Source organism: Salmo trutta, chromosome 39, assembly GCF_901001165.1.
Source record: "Salmo trutta chromosome 39, fSalTru1.1, whole genome shotgun sequence".
In the NCBI taxonomy this organism is placed as follows: Eukaryota; Metazoa; Chordata; class Actinopteri; order Salmoniformes; family Salmonidae; genus Salmo; species Salmo trutta.
In genome coordinates this window covers 19,428,749-19,448,650 of record NC_042995.1, presented here as the reverse complement: position 1 = coordinate 19,448,650, position 19,902 = coordinate 19,428,749, and the positions used below count along the sequence as shown (strand labels likewise).

At 45.3% G+C, this 19,902-nt stretch overlaps 1 protein-coding gene across 1 annotated transcript in view; it reads left to right on the top strand.

The window, feature by feature from the left end:
* Window positions 1-19,902, top strand: part of LOC115179445 (aryl hydrocarbon receptor) — a 74,573-nt gene that overhangs the window by 22,354 nt on the left and 32,317 nt on the right. The gene's annotated exons all lie outside the window — the stretch shown is intronic.

The following is a 19,902-nucleotide window of genomic DNA, read 5'->3' as shown; positions in this document are numbered from 1 at the left end:
ACCACCTGTCAAATGACATGGGGTCTGGAAGGTCAGATCCAGTGGCAGAGATTGAGGCAGGAGTGTCCATGGGCCTGGTTGGCTGGCCTTGACGTTGAGACAAACTGTCACCAACATTTTATTACTCAGTTACTTTAGCCCCTGTTGATTGGTGCAGGCATCCGCTGGCTGTGGTTACAGGATGATGTGGGGATCCAAACGATTACTCAGGACACCTCCTATAACGAGACCATTGCATTACCCAGATGCATATCCGATTTTATTTCCGCGGTTCAAATGGCACCTTATTCCCCACATAGTGCACTACACTGTGTCATTTTGGACGTAGCTCAGATCTGTGTTTTAGTTTATTGGAGATAATGAATCCTTTTCTTTGTCTTTTGATATGAAGATAAAACAGACACGTTTAACCCTTTACTCTTGTGAGAATTGGCCTATATGGATAGGGCTAAATTGAAACTTTTCTTACAAAAGAAAAATCCATAAGCGTGGTACCAATTACAAGGGACTAGTTTGGAGGTTATGGGGAAATTGTTCTCATGAGTTTTATGATATGGCATGTGATGTTCACATTTGAACTGATGTTTGGTTCACTTGTGTGACATCAAAGCGCTATTTATTATAATCCTCAACGTCTCATCTTTTAAAATACATTGAGTCCTCTTTAATTCACAGCATTTCCCTCACTCAGAGAGCAAAACATTTGCAAATGTTGCCCAATTAGCAGGAGGCATGGGGGCAACTTCCTGTCACGTGCTGTGCTCAAGTTCAGTCAAAGCTCATACGGCGCTGTGAAGCACAGAGCTGCGATGTCATGTATAGCATGTTACTGTGCAGCCACTGCGTTCCAATTTAAGTGCTTATCAGTACCCAAATCGGCGATTTTCAACCCTTATACGGGTAAGAGTGTAAAGGGCTACGACAAGTTGGACAAGAATGAGTGGTACATGAGTGGTACATGAAGATGTAATGCCACATAAGCAGCCAAAGCCATGCCCAGGTCGGCCTGCAGACATGGCATTAGTGTGTGTGTGTGTGTATTTCTGCATAACCACTCAAGGTTAACCATTAACCAGGCTAAACCAAAACCCAAACCTTAAATCCTAACCAACAACCATAACCTCATCTCAACCTCTCTCTCACCCCAGTGGTGAACACCAATTGTCTGTGGTACGGTATAGTTCAGTTAGTAGAGCATGGCTCTTGTAACACCAAGGTTGTGGGATCAATTCCCGTGGGGGACCAGTATGAAAAAGTTGCTCTGGATAAGAGCATCTGCTAAATGACTAGATTGTCTAAGAAGGCTCATGACTATTGGGCTATAGTGACTCAGCAATAATGTACACGTCTTCATTTCCTGCATTGATTGAGACTTCCTACATACAGGATATTTGATTCTCTCTAAATGATATGATCTGTTGAACAAAGACAAACGCTGTGAACATGTGCCTTACGGTCAAGTCTAGCCTATCCTACTGTAACCAGACCGGACGGGTTTAACGGTGCTTCGCTCCATTATGTAGCGATTACACAAACCCTCCATTTTGTTTCGTTTTTGCCTGCGGCGGGCCGGCGGGCGGGCGCAGAGAAGGGCTAGTGCGAGCAGTTCTCCAACATGTCTGTGCGGGGAAGGCGCAGGGCCCCACTTTCAAGTACGGCCCCAAGTATGTAAACAGGATACCCTGTGCTGCCAGAGAAGAAATGCAAGGCATGGAATCATTAAAAGTTAAAAGACAAAACTGGGGCCAGAAATAAGCAGCATCTCCTTCTCTACCTCCCATCCTCCTCTCCTCCCTCGTTCTCTGTTCCGTATTACTACAGGACATGAGATATCAACCCCTGTGCTCCTCTTGCAACAGAGTGAAGCTTATTGCTGGTGTTAATTACATTCCGTTTGCGTCCCCTATGGGCCCTGGTCAAAAGTAGTGTACTATATAGGGAATAGGGTGACATTTTGGATGTATCTCTGTCTTTTTATTTACTGCTAATTCATGCGGCAGCTGAGAGAGACTGAATCGTCTTGAATCAATACATGAACAGCTGTTCCACAATTGTAAGCCAGAGTAGAAACACATTTAGACTCGTGATTATTTTTAGGGAGAGCAATTTAGAAATACCAAATAAAACATTTTGGGAATGTGTTATGCGTTGCATTCTTGAAGCAACAGGAAATAGATTGCGGACTAGTCCTTGAATACATTTGACTGTACGTCTAAAATGGCGTGAATAGTTGTTATTATGCAGATGACATGTTGTTTAACATACTGTATGTAATTCATGGATTGGTTAGCATACTGTTCACTTGGTTAGCATACATTTACAGTATGTCTAGCTTTGTACTTACGCTACGTGTGCATATAGTAAAAATAGGTTCTCTTTTTCCTTCCCTGTAGCTCAGTTGGTAGAGCATGGTGTTTGCAATGCCAGGGTTGTGGGTTCGATTCCCACAAGGGCCAGCACAGAAAAAAAAATGTATGATATGAAATGTATGCATTCACTACTGTAAGTCGCTCTGGATAAGAGTGTCTGCTAAATGACTAAAATGTTTTGTGCAATGTGTAGCAGTTCCTGGTGAAATGAAACTGGTGTGGTTCTCTCTACCCGTGCTCTTGGAACACAGTCAATCAGTCACATCCATAACGTATGGTTTGTTTTCTCCCCAGTCACTTACTGTATGCAAAACTCAGAGCAAAAACAAACAGTTCAGTGACACAAAGGCGCCCGTAGATATGGATCAGGCGTTGGACTGGTGGAGAGTGCGCCTGTTGCTCTCTCTCTCTCTCTCTCTCTCTCTCTCTCTCTCTCTCTCTCTCTCTCTCTCTCTCTCTCTCTCTCTCTCTCTCAATTCAAAGGGCTTTATTGGCATGGGAAATATATGTTTACATTGCCAAAGTAAGTGAAATAGATAATAAGCAAAAGTGAAATAAACAATCAGAAATGAAGAGGGCGAGGGAAGGAGGATGGAGGCAGGGGCAGTCAGGATACTTTTCTCTGGCTGTGTTGTGAGTGCATCGTCCCCCAACCCATTGGTTCCTTTATCTCTGACTGCACATTGTATACACTACTTCCCTAGACCCTGCGTGCAAGGAAAAATCTGTAGTCTGGCTCCTCTATTACTCTCTTTCATTCTTCCTTCCTTCTCACCTCACCTCAACCCTCTTCTCTCTTCACTTCTTTCTCACTTTCTCTCTCTGCCTCTCTCGCTTCTTCCCTCCAAGCAAAAACAAACATGACTTTTTGGCACAGACTTGACTATGGAGGCAAGGCTGTGTCAGAGTAGTCGTGCACTTCCAGATGTGCGCTCGCTGCTCGCCGGGGTTTTATTTCATTTTAAAATCTAAGTAGTTTCCTCACTGTGTAGAGTCCTCTTCTTTTATTTTCCTCTGTTTCTGAAGTGCTGAATGAATAGAAAACCAGCAGCATACCACCCTACATCCCACTGCTGGCTTACTAAGCAGGGTCGGTCCCTGGATGGGAGACCAGATGCTGCTGGAAGTGGTGTTGGAGGGCCAGTAGGAGGCACCCTTACCTCCGGTATAAAAATATATATCCCAATGCCCCAGGGCAGTGATTGGGGACATTGCCCTGTGTAGGGTGCTGTCTTTCTGATGGGATGTTAATTGGGTGTCCTGACTCTCTGTGGTCACTAAAGATCCCATGGCACTTATCGAAAGAGTAGGGGTGTTAACCCCGGTGTCCTAGCTAAATTCCCAATCTGGCCCTCATACCATCATGGCCACCTAATCCTCCCTAGCTTACAATTGGCTCATTCCTCTCCCCTGTAACTATTCCCCAGGTCGTTGCTGTAAATGAGAATGTGTTCTCAGTCAACTTACCTGGTATAATAAGGGTTTAAAACAATAACCGCTAGCTGTTTCTTATGAGACCATCCCATCCAGTAGAGTAGTCATGCGATCCTCTGCCTTATGTGATGTCTGTCCAAGTGATTTAGACTTGGGCAAGTAATGTATTACCACATGTATTTAGCCCAATGTAAGGAGGAAAGGCCATTGTGGTCTGACCAAAGACGCTAGTTAATGAGGTACATGTGTGTCCATGGAGACATGGGAGAGTTGCTGTGATCTATGTCTGTTTAACATAGCGGCCTGTGATACATCATCCTTCGATACAAAGCACAACATACAACTTTATTGTTCGTGGAAACGGAGACGGATACATGCGGTCTGTTTCATCATCAACCCATTGAGGCGGTTAGAAAACAGAGTCACATTTGATGATATGAATGTAATATTTTTCCTCCAAGCCTTTTGATGAACTAATTGTATTTTTTTTATATCTTTTTCATGTCCTTGGTGCTCTCCTTTGGTTCCATTCTCTGTAACAACAGGTAAACCTTTGTAAACATAACACACAAGTTGAGAGGGGGAATTGGAGGAGAGGAGAGGGGGAATTGGAGGAGAGGAGAGGAGAGGGGGAATTGGAGGAGAGGAGAGGGGAGGGGGAATTGGAGGAGAGGAGAGGAGAGGAGAGGGGGAAGTGGAGGAGAGGAGAGGAGAGGGGGAATTGGAGGAGAGGAGAGGAGAGGAGAGGGGGAATTGGAGGAGAGGAGAGGAGAGGGGGAATTAGAGGAGAGGAGAGGAGAGGGGGAATTAGAGGAGAGGAGAGGGGGAATTGGAGGAGAGGAGAGGAGAGGAGAGGGGGAATTGGAGGAGAGGAGAGGAGAGGGGGAATTAGAGGAGAGGAGAGGAGAGGGGGAATTAGAGGAGAGGAGAGGAGAGGGGGAATTGGAGGAGAGAAGAGGAGAGGGGGAATTGGAGGAGAGGAGAGGAGAGGGGGGAATTGGAGGAGAGGAGAGGAGAGGAGAGGGGGAAGTGGAGGAGAGGAGAGGAGAGGGGGAATTGGAGGAGAGGAGAGGAGAGGAGAGGGGGAATTGGAGGAGAGGAGAGGAGAGGAGAGGGGGAATTGGAGGAGAGGAGAGGAGAGGGGGAATTAGAGGAGAGGAGAGGAGAGGGGGAATTAGAGGAGAGGAGAGGGGGAATTGGAGGAGAGGAGAGGAGAGGGGGAATTAGAGGAGAGGGAGGGGGAATTGAGAGAGGAGAGGAGAGGAGGGGAATTAGAGGAGAGGAGAGGAGAGGGGGAATTAGAGGAGAGGAGAGGAGAGGGGGAATTAGAGGAGAGGAGAGGAGAGGGGAATTGGAGGAGAGGAGAGGAGAGGGGGAATTGGAGGAGAGGAGAGGAGAGGGGGAATTAGAGGAGAGGAGAGGGGGAATTGGAGGAGAGGAGAGGAGAGGAGAGGGGGAATTAGAGGAGAGGAGAGGAGAGGGGGAATTAGAGGAGAGGAGAGGGGGAAGTGGAGGAGAGGAGAGGTGAGAGTGAAGTGGAGGAACACACACACCCCACGCACACGTGCACACACACACACACACACACCCCACGCACACGTGCACACACACACACACACACACCCCACGCACACGTGCACACACACACACACACACACACACACACACAGTGTAGTCACACACGTGGACGCACTTCCCCTCCAGTCATTGTGGCATGCAAAAGCAGTCGGCCACTCAGGTTATATCTCTTTATCTCTTCTTCTCTCTTTTTCTCTCGTTCCCTTCATATTCCTCTCTCTCTCTCTCTGTCTCTCTGTCTCTCTGTCTCTCTGTCTCTCTGTCTCTCTCTCTCTCTCTCTCTCTCTCTCTCTCTCTCTCTCTCTCTCTCTCTCTCTCTCTCTCTCTCTGTCTCTCTGTCTCTCTCTCTCTCTCTCTCTCTCTCTCTCTCTCTGTCTCTCTGTCTCTCTGTCTCTGTCTCTCTCTCTCTTCCTCTCTCTCGTCCTCTTCCTCTTCCTCTGCTTTTGATTGGATTCATCACTTCAAGGCCTCACTTCTTATTTCCATGATATGGAACTCTGCTCCAAGAAGACAAGGGTGGGTGGATGGGAGGGTGATTAGGGCCTAGCTGCGAGGAGAGGAGAGGAGAGGAGAGGAGACCCGGGGTGAGGTGGGAGGGAGAAAGAACGGGGGAGGAAGGGTAGTATGTGCAGTATGTAGACTTCTATTTGCATTCCCACGCTGTATTTAAAGCAGGCTGGATTTGAATGTCTGGGAATCTGGAGCAAGAAGGCCTAATTAAGTCATGTGTGCCTCAGTTGGTAGAGCATGGCACTTGCAATGGCTGTGGGTTCGATTCCTGCCGGTGCCACTATGTGAAATGTATGCATGCATGACTCTAAGCGGGTTTGGATAAAAGTGCCGGCTAAATGTTGTACGTTATTATTATATGATGGTCTTTCGAAAGGAGAGGAGTTAGATGCCTACACTCTTAAAAAAAAAGATGCTATCGAGAACCTAAGAGTCTTCTCCAGCTGTCCCCATAGGAGAACCCTTTGTAGAACCATTTACACAAAGGTTTCTACATGGAACCCAAAAGGGTTGTACCTGGATCCAAAAAGGGTTCTCCAATGGGGACAGCCGAAGAACCTTTTAGGAACCCTTTTTTCTAAGATTGTACTGTTCAGTCATGTCTAAAAACACAATCACTCACAGAGTGCAACCTATGAGGCCCAATGGTAGCTTGAGTAACATGTCATTGGTTATGTCTATGTGACATTGTCATAGAAATGACGAACGGCCATCTGCAAACGGTTGTTGGATGATCCAGTTTGTGGCTTAACCTTTGTGGGTTAAATCAGGGTCACACAGAGTGTTTCTTGGTAGTCTTAAACACATCTACTTTGAAACAGAAGTATAGACCTCACACACATGGTTATGGGCTTTAATAAAAGAAGACACCTGTACCATGTCAGATATAGAATTGAAATGTATTACATTTTGAGTTTACATCCCAATATTACACTTTATATACATCACAGAAGACTGAAATACAACAAAATTCTTAAAAATATTAATAATATTACACCCATGAGGCCAAATATGGCGCTTTTGGTCATTGACTGCAGGAAAGGGCTACACGTCAACCAACATCACACTTCCTGGTCTGAATCAATATGTGGTGTTGTCGGGAATCAGATTGGGACTGAATGGACAACTGGATATGATAAATGTTCAATTTAATTGAATCAACTTCATTGATTCCCAGAGGGAAAACTGTCACTACAGAAGTTACATCCTTCAGCTGCTGGTCTATACTGTGCTATGTTCTGTTATCTCTGCCTTATCCAAGCCCTCTTGTTTTATGTAAACACCACTACAAACCAGGAAGCATGTAACATTCAGCGTGATTTATGTCATGGCATACTACAGTTGAAGTCTACATTGAAGTTTACATACACCTTAGCCAAATACATTTAAACTCAGTTTTTCACAATTTCACATTTAATCCTAGTAAAAATTCCCTGTCTTGGGTCAGTCAGGATCACCACTTTATTTTAAGAATGTGAAATGTCAGAATAATAGTAGAGAGAATTATTTATTTCAGCTTTTATTTCTTTCATCACATTCCCAGTGGGTCAGAAGTTTACATACACTCAATTAGTGTTTGGTAGCATTGCCTTTAAATTGTTTAACTTGGGTCAAATGTTTCGGATAGCCTTCCAGGTCAGGGCTTTGTGATGGCCACTCCAATACCTTGACTTTGTTGTCCTTAAGCCATTTTTCTACAACTTTGTAAGTATGCTTGGGGTCATTGTGCATTTGGAAGACCCAATTGTGTCCAAGCTTTAACTTCCTGACTGACGTCTTGAGATTTTGCTTCTCTCTATCCACATAATTTTCTTTCCCCATGATGCCATCTATTTTGTGAAGTGCACCAGTCCTTCCTGCAGCAAAGCACCCCCACAATATGATGCTGCCACCCCCGTGCTTCACGGTTGGGATGGTGTTCTTCGGCTTGCAAGCCTCCCCCTTTTTCCTCCAAACATAACGATGGTCATTATGGCCAAACAGTTCTGTTTTTGTTTCATCAGACTAGAGGACATTTCTCCAAAAAGTACTATCTTTGTCCCCATGTGCAGTTGCAAACCGTAGTCTGGCTTTTTTATGGTGGTTTTGGGGCAGTGGCTTCTTCCTTGCTGAGTGGCCTTTCAGGTTATGTCAATATAGGACTCGTTTTACTGTGGATTTAGATACTTTGATACCTGTGTCCTTCAGCATCTTCACAAGGTCCTTAGCTGTTGTTCTGGGATTGATTTGCACTTTTCGCACCAAAGTACATTCATGTCTAGGAGACAGAACGCGTCTCCTTCCTGAGCGGTATGACGGCTGCATGGTCCCATGGTGTTTAAACTTACATACTATTGTTTGTACAGATGAATGTGGTACCTTCAGGCGTTTGGAAATTGCTCCCAAGGATGAACCAGACTTGTAGAGGTCTACAATTGTAATTCTGAGGTCTTGGCTGATTTCTTTTGATTTTCCCATGATGTCAAGCAAAGAGGCACTGAGTTTGAAGCTAGGCCTTGAAATACATCCACAGGTACACCTCCAATTGACTCAAATTATGTCAATTAGCCTGTCAGAAGCATGACCACATTTTCTGGAATTTTCCAAGCTGTTTAAAGGCACAGTCAACTTAGTGTATGTAAACTTCTGACCCACTGGAAGTGTGATACAGTGAAATAATCTGTCTGTAAACAATTGTTGGAAAAATGACTTGTGTCATGCACGAAGTAGATGTCCTAACCGACTTGCCTAGACTTTAGTTTAGTAATTTGTGGAGTTGTTGAAAAAACAGTTTTAATGACTCCAACCTAACTGTATGTAAACTTCCGACTTCAACTGTACATGTACTGTGTGCGAGGAAATAAGTACTGATACTGTAAGTATGCTGCTGTTGGACGACGGAATGTTGCATGGATTAGATTTGACAAGACCGTTAGCTGTGATTCATGTGTTGTGTACACACACACACACACACACAATGGGTTGTGTATTCTGATACAGGGAGTCTGTCTCATGTTGTTTTTTTACTTTCTCTCACTGCCCTGTAATTAGGCCTGTCTGTGACATCGTTAAAGAAAAGCTGCTGATTGGACAACTCAGAGGCAGCTGCTGATCTCCCATGATCCTTCACTCACTCACCTGTGTGTGCCTGTGTGTGCGTAAGGGCTGGGAATTGACAGGGACCACACGATACGATATAATCATGATATTTAGGTGCTGATATGCATTGCAATTCTCACGATATTACAGTTTGATACTGCGCTTTGATGTTCCTAACATATTGCTCTCTATATGTCTGCTGCAGAGAGACAAGAGAGAGTATGATAAAATGAGTTTTGATCAGTCGGGGAAATAAAAGTACTGAAAACATGTTGGGTCACTATTTTAAAAGAAAACAAGCTATAGGATGAAAAATACCAGAGTTTTGGCGCAGGTGCAGCTGACTAGCGCTAGCTAACTCTACCTAGCAAAAAATATATAAAATCGATACTTGGAGTCAAAGTATCAATATAATTTCCCCCGCCACAAGTGTGTGTGCGTGTGCAAGTGTGTGTATTTGTGTGTGTGTGTGTGCGCGTCTGTGTGCAGGGTCAGTGTTCTGGTTCACTGCGTCAGCTGCAGTTGTGCTATGGCTTCACACACACACACACACACACACACACACACACACACACACACACACACACACACACACACACAATTTCTCAATACACTGGTACACTACATGGCCAAAAGTATGTGGACACCTGCTCGTCAAACATCTCATTCCAAAATCATGGGCATTAATATGGAGTTGGTCCCCCCCCTTTGCGGCTTTAACAGCCTCCAGTCCTCTGGGAAGGCTTCCACTATATGTTGGAACATTGCTCAGGGGACTTGCTTCCATTCAGCCACAAGAGCATTAGTGAGGTCGGCACTGATGTTGGGCAATGAGGCCTGGCTCCCAGTCGGCGTTCCAATTCATCCCAAAGATGTTCGAGGGGGTTGAGGTCAGGGCTTTGTGCAGGCCAGTCAAGTTCTTCCACACCAATCTCGACAAATCATTTCTATATGGACCTCGTGCACGGGGGCATTGTCATGCTGAAACAGGAAAGGACATTCCCCAAACTTTTGCCACAGAGTTGGAAGCACAGAATCGTCTAGAATGTCAATGTTTGCTGTAGCATTAATATTTCCCTTCACTGGAACTAAGGGGCCTAGCCTGAACCATGAAAAACAGCCCCAGACCATTATTCCTCATCCACCAAACTGTACAGTTGGCACTACAGTATGCATTGGGGCAGGTAGCGTTTTCCTGGTATCTGCCAAACCCAGATTCGTCCATCAGACTGCCAGATGGTGAAGCTTGATTCATCACTCCAGAGAATGCGTTTCCACTGCTCCTGGGTCCAATGGCGGCGAGCTTTACACCACTCCAGCTGACGCTTGGCATTACGCATGGTGACCTTAGGCTTTCCACAGCTGCTCGGCCATGGAAACCCATTTCATGAAGCTCCCGACGAACAGTCACTGTGCTGATGTTGCTTCCAGAGGCAGTGGTAAGTGTTGCAACCGAGGGCAGACGATTTGTACGCGCTTCAGCACTCGGTGGTCACATTCTGTGAGCTTGTGTGGCCTACCACTACGCGGCTTAGCCATTGTTGCTCCTAGAGGTTTCCACAATAACAGCACTTACAGTTGACCGGAGCCCTAGCACTGCAGACCAACTGACTATTGTCTAAGAAAGAGTATGGTACATTAGAATATTGTATAAGAAAGAGTACGGCTCATCATTAGAGTATTGTATAAGAAAGAGTACGGCTCATCATTAGAGTATTGTATAAGAAAAAGTGGCTCATCATTAGAGTATTGTATAAGAAAGAGTATGGCTCATCATTAGAGTATTGTATAAGAAAGAGTATGGCTCATCATTAGAGTATTGTATAAGAAAGAGTACGGCTCATCATTAGAGTATTGTATAAGAAAGAGTATGGCACATCATTAGAGTATTGTATAAGAAAGAGTATGGCTCATCATTAGAGTATTGTATAAGAAAGAGTATGGCTCATCATTAGAGTATTGTATAAGAAAGAGTATGGCTCATCATTAGAGTATTGTATAAGAAAGAGTATGGCTCATCATTAGAGTATTGTATAAGAAAGAGTACGGCTCATCATTAGAGTATTGTATAAGAAAAAGTGTGGCTCATCATTAGAGTATTGTATAAGAAAGAGTATGGCTCATCATTAGAGTATTGTATACGAAAGAGTATGGCTTATCATTAGAGTATTGTATAAGAAAGAGTACGGCTCATCATTAGAGTATTGTATAAGAAAGAGTATGGTTCATCATTAGAGTATTGTATAAGAAAGAGTATGGCACATCATTAGAGTATTGTATAAGAAAGAGTATGGCTCATCATTAGAGTATTGTATAAGAAAAAGTGGCTCATCATTAGAGTATTGTATAAGAAAAAGTGGCTCATCATTAGAGTATTGTATAAGAAAGAGTACGGCTCATCATTAGAGTATTGCATAAGAAAAAGTGGCTCATCATTAGAGTATTGTATAAGAAAGCGTACGGCTCATCATTAGAGTATTGTATAAGAAAATGTGGCATGTCCCTTTCTGATGCGGTGTGATAGGTGTGAAGGTTGGAACATCGTCAAATATATGAGTCACTACACCACCAGGGAAAGTCCCTCAGTAGCCCAAATGCAGCCACCTGTACCCAGCAGTGTCACTAGAGAGTGTGTCATGTTTACCACAGGGCCATGCAGCCACTTCTACCCAGCAGTGTCACTAGAGAGTGTGTCATGTTTACCACAGGGCCATGCAGCCACTTCTACCCAGCAGTGTCACTAGAGAGTGTGTCATGTTTACCACAGGGCCATGCAGCCACTTCTACCCAGCAGTGTCACTAGAGAGTGTGTCATGTTTACCACAGGGCCATGCAGCCACTTCTACCCAGCAGTGTCACTAGAGAGTGTGTCATGTTTACCACAGGGCCATGCAGCCACCTGTACCCAGCAGTGTCACTAGAGAGTGTGTCATGTTTACCACAGGGCCATGCAGCCACTTCTACCCAGCAGTGTCACTAGAGAGTGTGTCATGTTTACCACAGGGCCATGCAGCCACTTCTACCCAGCAGTGTCACTAGAGAGTGTGTCATGTTTACCACAGGGCCATGCAGCCACTTCTACCCAGCAGTGTCACTAGAGAGTGTGTCATGTTTACCACAGGGCCATGCAGCCACTTCTACCCAGCAGTGTCACTAGAGAGTGTGTCATGTTTACCACAGGGCCATGCAGCCACCTGTACCCAGCAGTGTCACTAGAGAGTGTGTCATGTTTACCACAGGGCCATGCAGCCACTTCTACCCAGCAGTGTCACTAGAGAGAGTGTCATGTTTACCACAGGGCCATGCAGCCACTTCTACCCAGCAGTGTCACTAGAGAGTGTGTCATGTTTACCACAGGGCCATGCAGCCACCTGTACCCAGCAGTGTCACTAGAGAGTGTGTCATGTTTACCACAGGGCCATGCAGCCACTTCTACCCAGCAGTGTCACTAGAGAGAGTGTCATGTTTACCACAGGGCCATGCAGCCACTTCTACCCAGCAGTGTCACTAGAGAGTGTGTCATGTTTACCACAGGGCCATGCAGCCACCTGTACCCAGCAGTGTCACTAGAGAAAGTGTCATGTTTACCACAGGGCCATGCAGCCACTTCTACCCAGCAGTGTCACTAGAGAGTGTGTCATGTTTACCACAGGGCCATGCAGCCACTTCTACCCAGCAGTGTCACTAGAGAGAGTGTCATGTTTACCACAGGGCCATGCAGCCACTTCTACCCAGCAGTGTCACTAGAGAGAGTGTCATGTTTACCACAGGGCCATGCAGCCACTTCTACCCAGCAGTGTCACTAGAGAGTGTGTCATGTTTACCACAGGGCCATGCAGCCACTTCTACCCAGCAGTGTTACTAGAGAGTGTGTCATGTTTACCACAGGGCCATGCAGCCACTTCTACCCAGCAGTGTCACTAGAGAGTGTGTCATGTTTACCACAGGGCCATGCAGCCACTTCTACCCAGCAGTGTCACTAGAGAGAGTGTCATGTTTACCACAGGGCCATGCAGCCACTTCTACCCAGCAGTGTCACTAGAGAGTGTGTCATGTTTACCACAGGGCCATGCAGCCACTTCTACCCAGCAGTGTCACTAGAGAGTGTGTCATGTTTACCACAGGGCCATGCAGCCACTTCTACCCAGCAGTGTCACTAGAGAGAGTGGAATGCTTACCACAAGGCCAGCCTGGTACCACATCTTTACCCAGCAACTGAGCACTATACCCTACAATTCCTCTTTCTGTTGTCTCCGTTTCGCCTCCGCCTCTCTTTGCCTGAAAGTAGATATTTCATATTTCTGTGTAAACGACAATTTCGGAGAATACAAATCAGTGATGCTATTGTTTCAGACTTGCAGAGTTGCAGATTGGAATTTGTCCTTCTCTGTCTGTGGGAGGTAGGTAGCTTAGCGTTTGACGTGCGTGGATTTTCCCTCTACGCTGATCAAGGTCTGAAATCACCCACTGACTCACGTCACAGTAAGGACTGTATTTACACCCACCGCACTGATGATTATGGGAACTTTAACTTTACCCACGGCAAAAATGAGATAAAGAGTATAACAAATATTTAAAAACTCCGCTTGCGAGTGTTCATTTGAAATGCAGTTAGCATGCCCTGAGGTTTACAGAACATGAGGATACGTTTCTGAATGAACCAGAGGAGCACAATCTCAATTCGGAAAGCAATAATACCTCACTTTTTTATATCGAATAACAAACTAGCCACACCTTGTCCTTACTTTAGCTGTCATGATACAATAACAGTAATAAGTCTCGTCAGCCATGAAAGCCTCTTACAACGTGCTTAGGTGACTTCAAAATGGCCGAAGCTCAAGAAGAGGAAGTACAGTATGTGATGAACTGCTTTGTCAGAGAAGCGTGGGTGACACTGTCCTACACATACTGCTGCTATATAAACCAAGTGCAGATGGCTGTCGAACGCGGAAGTGTTGGCGCTGCGCAGAGCAGAACCGACACAGTTCAGTTAGATCAGTCATTGCGTACTCCTGTTCTCGATTTCACAACCTCCGGAGTAGCTCTATTGTCCTCGGGGTTTATTAAGGGGTTTTCTATCTCTCTTTCTCTCACACCCTCACTGTCTAACTCTACTTTCTATCCTGTTCACACTTTCTCTATCTCCCCCCACCCCTCTCGCAGTCTCATTAGGATGTGAATGCGTCTTTTGCACCTCGGTCTGGCTGGCTGGCACAAGCCTCGCACTCTCTCTCGTCTCAGCCACACAGCGACCTGAAATGTCTTTTGCATACTTTGTTTTCGTAGTACTGGCGTCCTTCCTGGGTTCATAAACGATTCGGTCTTTCTAATACTTTGAGTGTTTGCTCTAGCCTGCCTGGAGCCTGCCTCGAATTCCAGATGAAAGGGGTTTGCAGTTTGGGACTACTCTATTTGTCCATTAAGCCAGGCAAGCTCAGTCAAGCACAGATAAAGTATAGTAATTGAACCCAAGTCTGCTGGTGTACATTGCATGCTAGAGTTGAGCTGGGTTATTTGGGCTAGGAGGGGTAGGTTCGAGATTCAAGGAAATGATGAAGTATATTTATTTGCACTAATAGATTGTCAATTTCATTATTATATGTTCTGTTGCCTGTAACAACCCAGAAAACAAACGTGGTATTCAAACTGAAACTAATAGTTTTGAATTTCTGCTATCCTTTGCAGTAGAGTTGTTGTTGATGTTGTTTATCTCTCAGCCTGTAAACTAGGCTGAGACAGACCAGACTGTTTTTTTTGCGTGGCTCCATGGAGGTTTGGAGTCAGTCATGGCAGCCAGAGCCAGGCGGAGGCCTCACGACAGACAGGGGGTTAGAGGGATGGAAGGTTGGCGGTTTGGAGGGCTGCCAGACGGTTCGGGGAGTCAAGCCAGTGGCAGGGCAGGGCGTGGAGGTGGGAGAGAGAGAAGGAGAGAAGGAGGGAGGGAGTCAGCCGAGGTTCCATGTTGCATTCTGGGAACGTCAGCATCATATTAATGGTCTATTCGGTCTCTCCAGCTCCAGAGGCCCAGTAGCTCTCCCAGTCCAAACCACCGGCCCCTAAAGGCCCCAACCACTCATAACAAACCTCCCCAACCCTTCTCTCCAGTCTGTATTTTCCTTCCACTCTCTGACTGCGTCCCACATAGCACCCTGTTTCCTATATAGTGCATTACCGATATGGATCTGTTCAAAAGTAGTACACTAAATGGGAACAGGGTGCCATTTGGGATGCCACATCTCTCTCTCTCTCGCTGCCTTTCTCTCACATAGTTTTTGCGACATCCAATTTTAGCTGACCACTTGGGCCTCCTTTCCTCCTCCTCCTCCTGGCCTCTCCCCTCCCCGCGTGTCCCCCTGACTCATAGGAACTAGTAGAGGTTTTAAAGGAGGCGGCAGTATTTAGGCTGGGCCAGCCCACCCGGAGGTTGGCCTGCTCGAGCCCTGCTTTCTTCCCAAAAGGCCTCTTGGAGCTGTTGACTGACAGTAATTGGCAGATGCAGTGGCTTTGCGTGTAAGAGTTTATTTAGCGAGAAAGAAAGAGAGGGGGGGGGGTGGAAAGAGGGGATAGGGTTTAGAAAGTGAGTAGTACTGCAGTAGTAGAGAGAGAGAATGTAATGTCATATACACAAAATAGGTGCAGTGAAATGTTTTATTTTTATTTTACAGGGTCAGCCAATACGTAGCCAATACGTACGTAGCCCCTGGAACAAATTATAGTTAAATGCCTTCCTCAAGGGCACATTGAGTTGTTTCACCTTGTCAGCTCAGGTATTTAAACCAGCAACCTTTCGGTTACTGGCCCAATGGTCTAACCGCAAGGCTACCCTATGGTCAGTAAACCTGGCTGTTATCCAGACATAGTCTCCACTCTTGACGGACAGCATTTGGACTGTAAGTCCCTTTAGTCTGCTCCACACTGTCATTAACTCGTGCCCAACTGTACCTCCGGGTGCTCAACTTGTTGTACTCCAGATCAGATCAGCTGGCTGGCATGCCCCGCCTGGCGTGACCTTGTTTTGTTATCCTCATCATACCAGTGTCTCCGTGGGCATTAGAGCATAGCTAACAGCCTTCATTAATTTGGCTCTGCCCTGGTTAATTCAAATCACAGCAGAATGGACGGCTTGTTCAGACTCACTGCATCCCTTATGTAAACCATGCTGTACTTTTGGCATGCACCCACAGCCTTTATTCAAGCATTCAACTACCTTTTAAGTGCCTGGCTGGCTGGCACAGTGGCAGAGGCAGAGGCAGAATAGGTGTGTGGGTACAGAGGCAGAATAGGGGTGTGGGTACAGAGGCAAAATAGGGGTGTGGGTGTACAGTTGGGGTTCTCTCGTGTGTGCACGCGTGTGTTCATGTTTTACTGTATTATGAATTATGAACCAACAAAAATGTGACATTTTGCTGGTCCTCACTTGTAAAAAGGCTATTTTAGGGGTTTGGTTTATGGTTAGGGTTAGAATTAGGGTTAGGGTTAGAATTAAGGTTTAGAGTTCGAGTTAGGGGTAAGGTTTCACATTTTATTAGTCAACAATGCAACAACAATAAGAAATAATAAAAGATAAGAATATGAACATAAAGTAAATGGCAGTAGAATAGAATACACATTTTATTCAAGTATAATACAATTTATTTTCAAATATTTACATGTGTATTGGGGAAGGGGGGATGGCATATAAACTGAGCAGTATAATAAGTGTCTGGTAGCAGCAGGTGTGTGTGTGTGTGTGTGTGTGTGTGTGTGTGTGTGTGTGTGTGTGTGAGGGGGGTTAAGGTTAGGGTAAGGTTTAGGCTTAGGCTTAGGTTTAGGGGTTAGGGAAAATAGGATTTTGAATGGGAATCAACTGTCGGTCCCCAAAACGTCCTCACAAGTATAGTAAGACATAGTTGTGTGTGTGTGTGTGTGTGTGCCTGTGTCTTAGCATGTGTCAGGTGTTTCTCAGTAATCTTCCTCGTCCGTCCGCCCCCCCCCCCCCCCCCCCCCCCCCGGGTCCTGCAGAGATCGGTTTGAAGTCTGAAGCCCCCCAGCTTTGGTTGTCTCTTTCTCAGCTCTATGTGAAGCTGGTGCTGCAGCTGGTGCTACAGCTAGTGTGCATCCCAAATGACACCCTATTCCCTATATAGTGCAATACATTTGACCAGCTATAGGGAAAAGGGTGCCATTTGGGACGCATATCTACAGTATCAGTCAGAAGCCAGCTGCTCTGCTCTGTACTGTAGGAAACCAAGCAGCCCTCAGCACAGAGCAGCACTCCCCTGGCACAGCACCAGCATTTACCTAACCTTATGGAGATGAATCAAGAAACCGAGCCCTGTTTACATAAGCTAAGTGTCTTCAGGCACAAATCCACCATCCACAAGAAAACACCCTTCAGGTTGGAGGTAGAGAGGAGACTCAGTGACATAAAGAAAACACCCTTCAGGTTGGAGGTAGAGAGGAGACTCAGTGACATAAAGAAAACACCCTTCAGGTTGGAGGTAGAGAGGAGACTCAGTGACATAAAGAAAACACCCTTCAGGTTGAAGGTAGAGAGGAGACTCAGTGACATAAAGAAAACACCCTTCAGGTTGGAGGTAGAGAGGAGACTCAGTGACATGAAGAAAACACCCTTCAGGTTGGAGGTAGAGAGGAGACTCAGTGACATAAAGAAAACACCCTTCAGGTTGAAGGTAGAGAGGAGACTCAGTGACATAAAGAAAACACCCTTCAGGTTGGAGGTAGAGAGGAGACTCAGTGACATAAAGAAAACACCCTTCAGGTTGGAGGTAGAGAGGAGACTCAGTGACATAAAGAAAACACCCTTCAGGTTGAAGGTAGAGAGGAGACTCAGTGACATAAAGAAAACACCCTTCAGGTTGGAGGTAGAGAGGAGACTCAGTGACATAAAGAAAACACCCTTCAGGTTGGAGGTAGAGAGGAGACTCAGTGACATAAAGAAAACATTGGCTGCGTCCCAAATGGCACTCTACATTTGACCAGGGGCAATAGGGCTCTGGCAAAAAGTTGTGCACTATGTAGGCAATAGACATAAGCCAAAGAAACATTTTCCTCTTGGCTGGCTGGAAGAAGAAGGGTGTTACGTGATCCTTCATACTGTTATATGAGCGAGAAGAAGAGAATGGAGTCCTCTGACTTCACTGACTGGTTACATGTGAAGTGTTGTGGTCTGTCCGTGAAGCCCAGGGAGAAGTGACAGATGGATGGATGGCTGACTGGTTGGGTTAGTGTTGTAATACAAGGTACTAGTGTGTGTTTGTCTTGGTTGGGTTGCAAATAAGAGAGAGAGATAGAGATATGCGTCAACAGCAACCTTGGGAAAATCCTCTGCATTATCGTTAACAGCAGACTTGTACATTTCCTCAGTGAAAACAATGTACTGAGCAAATGTCAAATTTGCTTTTTACCAAATGATCGTACGACAGACCACGTATTCACCCTGCACACCCCAATTGACAAACAAACAAACCAAAACAAAGGCGAAGTCTTCTCATGCTTTGTTGATTTCAAAAAAGACTTTGACTCAATTTGGCATGAGGGTCCGCTATACAAATTGATGGGAAATGATAATGGGGGAAAAACATACGACAAGTGTGCGGTTAAAATAGGCAAAAAACACACACATTTCTTCCCACAGGGCCGTGGGGTGAGACAGGGATGCAGCTTAAGCCCCACCCTCTTCAACATGTATATCAACGAATTGGCGAGGGCACTAGAAAAGTCTACAGCACCCGGTCTCACCCTACTAGAATCTGAAGTCAAATGTCTACTGTTTGCTGATGATCTGGTGCTTCTGTAACCAACCAAGGAGGGCCTACAGCAGCACCTAGATCTTCTGCACAGATTCTGCCAGACCTGGGCCCTGACAGTAAATCTCAGTAAGACCAAAATAATGGTGTTCCAAAAAATGTCCAGTCACCAGGACCACAAATACAAATTCCATCTAGACACAGTTGCTCTAGAACACACAAAAAACTATACATACCTTTGCCTAAATGGCCTGTTTATTGCCTTACTTACTTATTGCCTCCTTACTTACTCCATTTGCACACATTGTATATAGATTTCTCTATTGTGTTATTGACTGTACTTTTGTTTATCCCATGTTTAACTCTGTGTTGTTTTTTGTCACACTGCTTTGCTTCATCTTGGCCAGTCGCAGTTGTAAATGAGAACTTGTTCTCACCTGGCCTAACTGGTTAAATAAAGGTGAAATATATATAAACAAATTTTAAAAAAACGTCAGCACCACAGGTAACTTCCACAGAGCTGTGAACAATCTGAGAGACAAGGCAAGAAGGGCATTCTATGCCATCAAAAGGAACATCAAATTTGACATACCAATTAGGATCTGGCAAAAAAATACTTGAATCAGTTATAGAACCCATTGCCCTTTATCATTGTGAGGTCTGGGGTCCGCTCACCAACCAAGAATTCACAAAATGGGACAAACACCAAATTGAGACTGCATGCAGAATTCTGCAACAATATCCTCTGTGTACAACGTAAAACACCAAATAATACATGCAGAGCAGAATTAGGCCAATACCCGCTAATTATCAAAATCCAGAAAAGAGACGTTAAATTCTACAACCACCTAAAAGGAAGCGATTCCCAAACCTTCCATTACAAAGCCCTCACCTATAGAGAGATGAACCTGGAGAAGAGTCCCCTAAGCAAGCTGGTTTTGGGGCTCTGTTCACAAACACAAACAGACCCCACAGAGCCCCAGGACAGCAACACAATTAGACCCAACCAAATCATGAGAAAACAAAAAGATAATTACTTGACACATTGGAAAGAATTAACAAAAAAACTGAGCAAACTAGAATGCTAGTTGGCCTTAAACAGAGAGTACACAGTGGCAAATTACCTGACCACTGTGACTGACCCAAAATGATGTGCAGACTCAGTGAGCAGATCCTTGCTATTG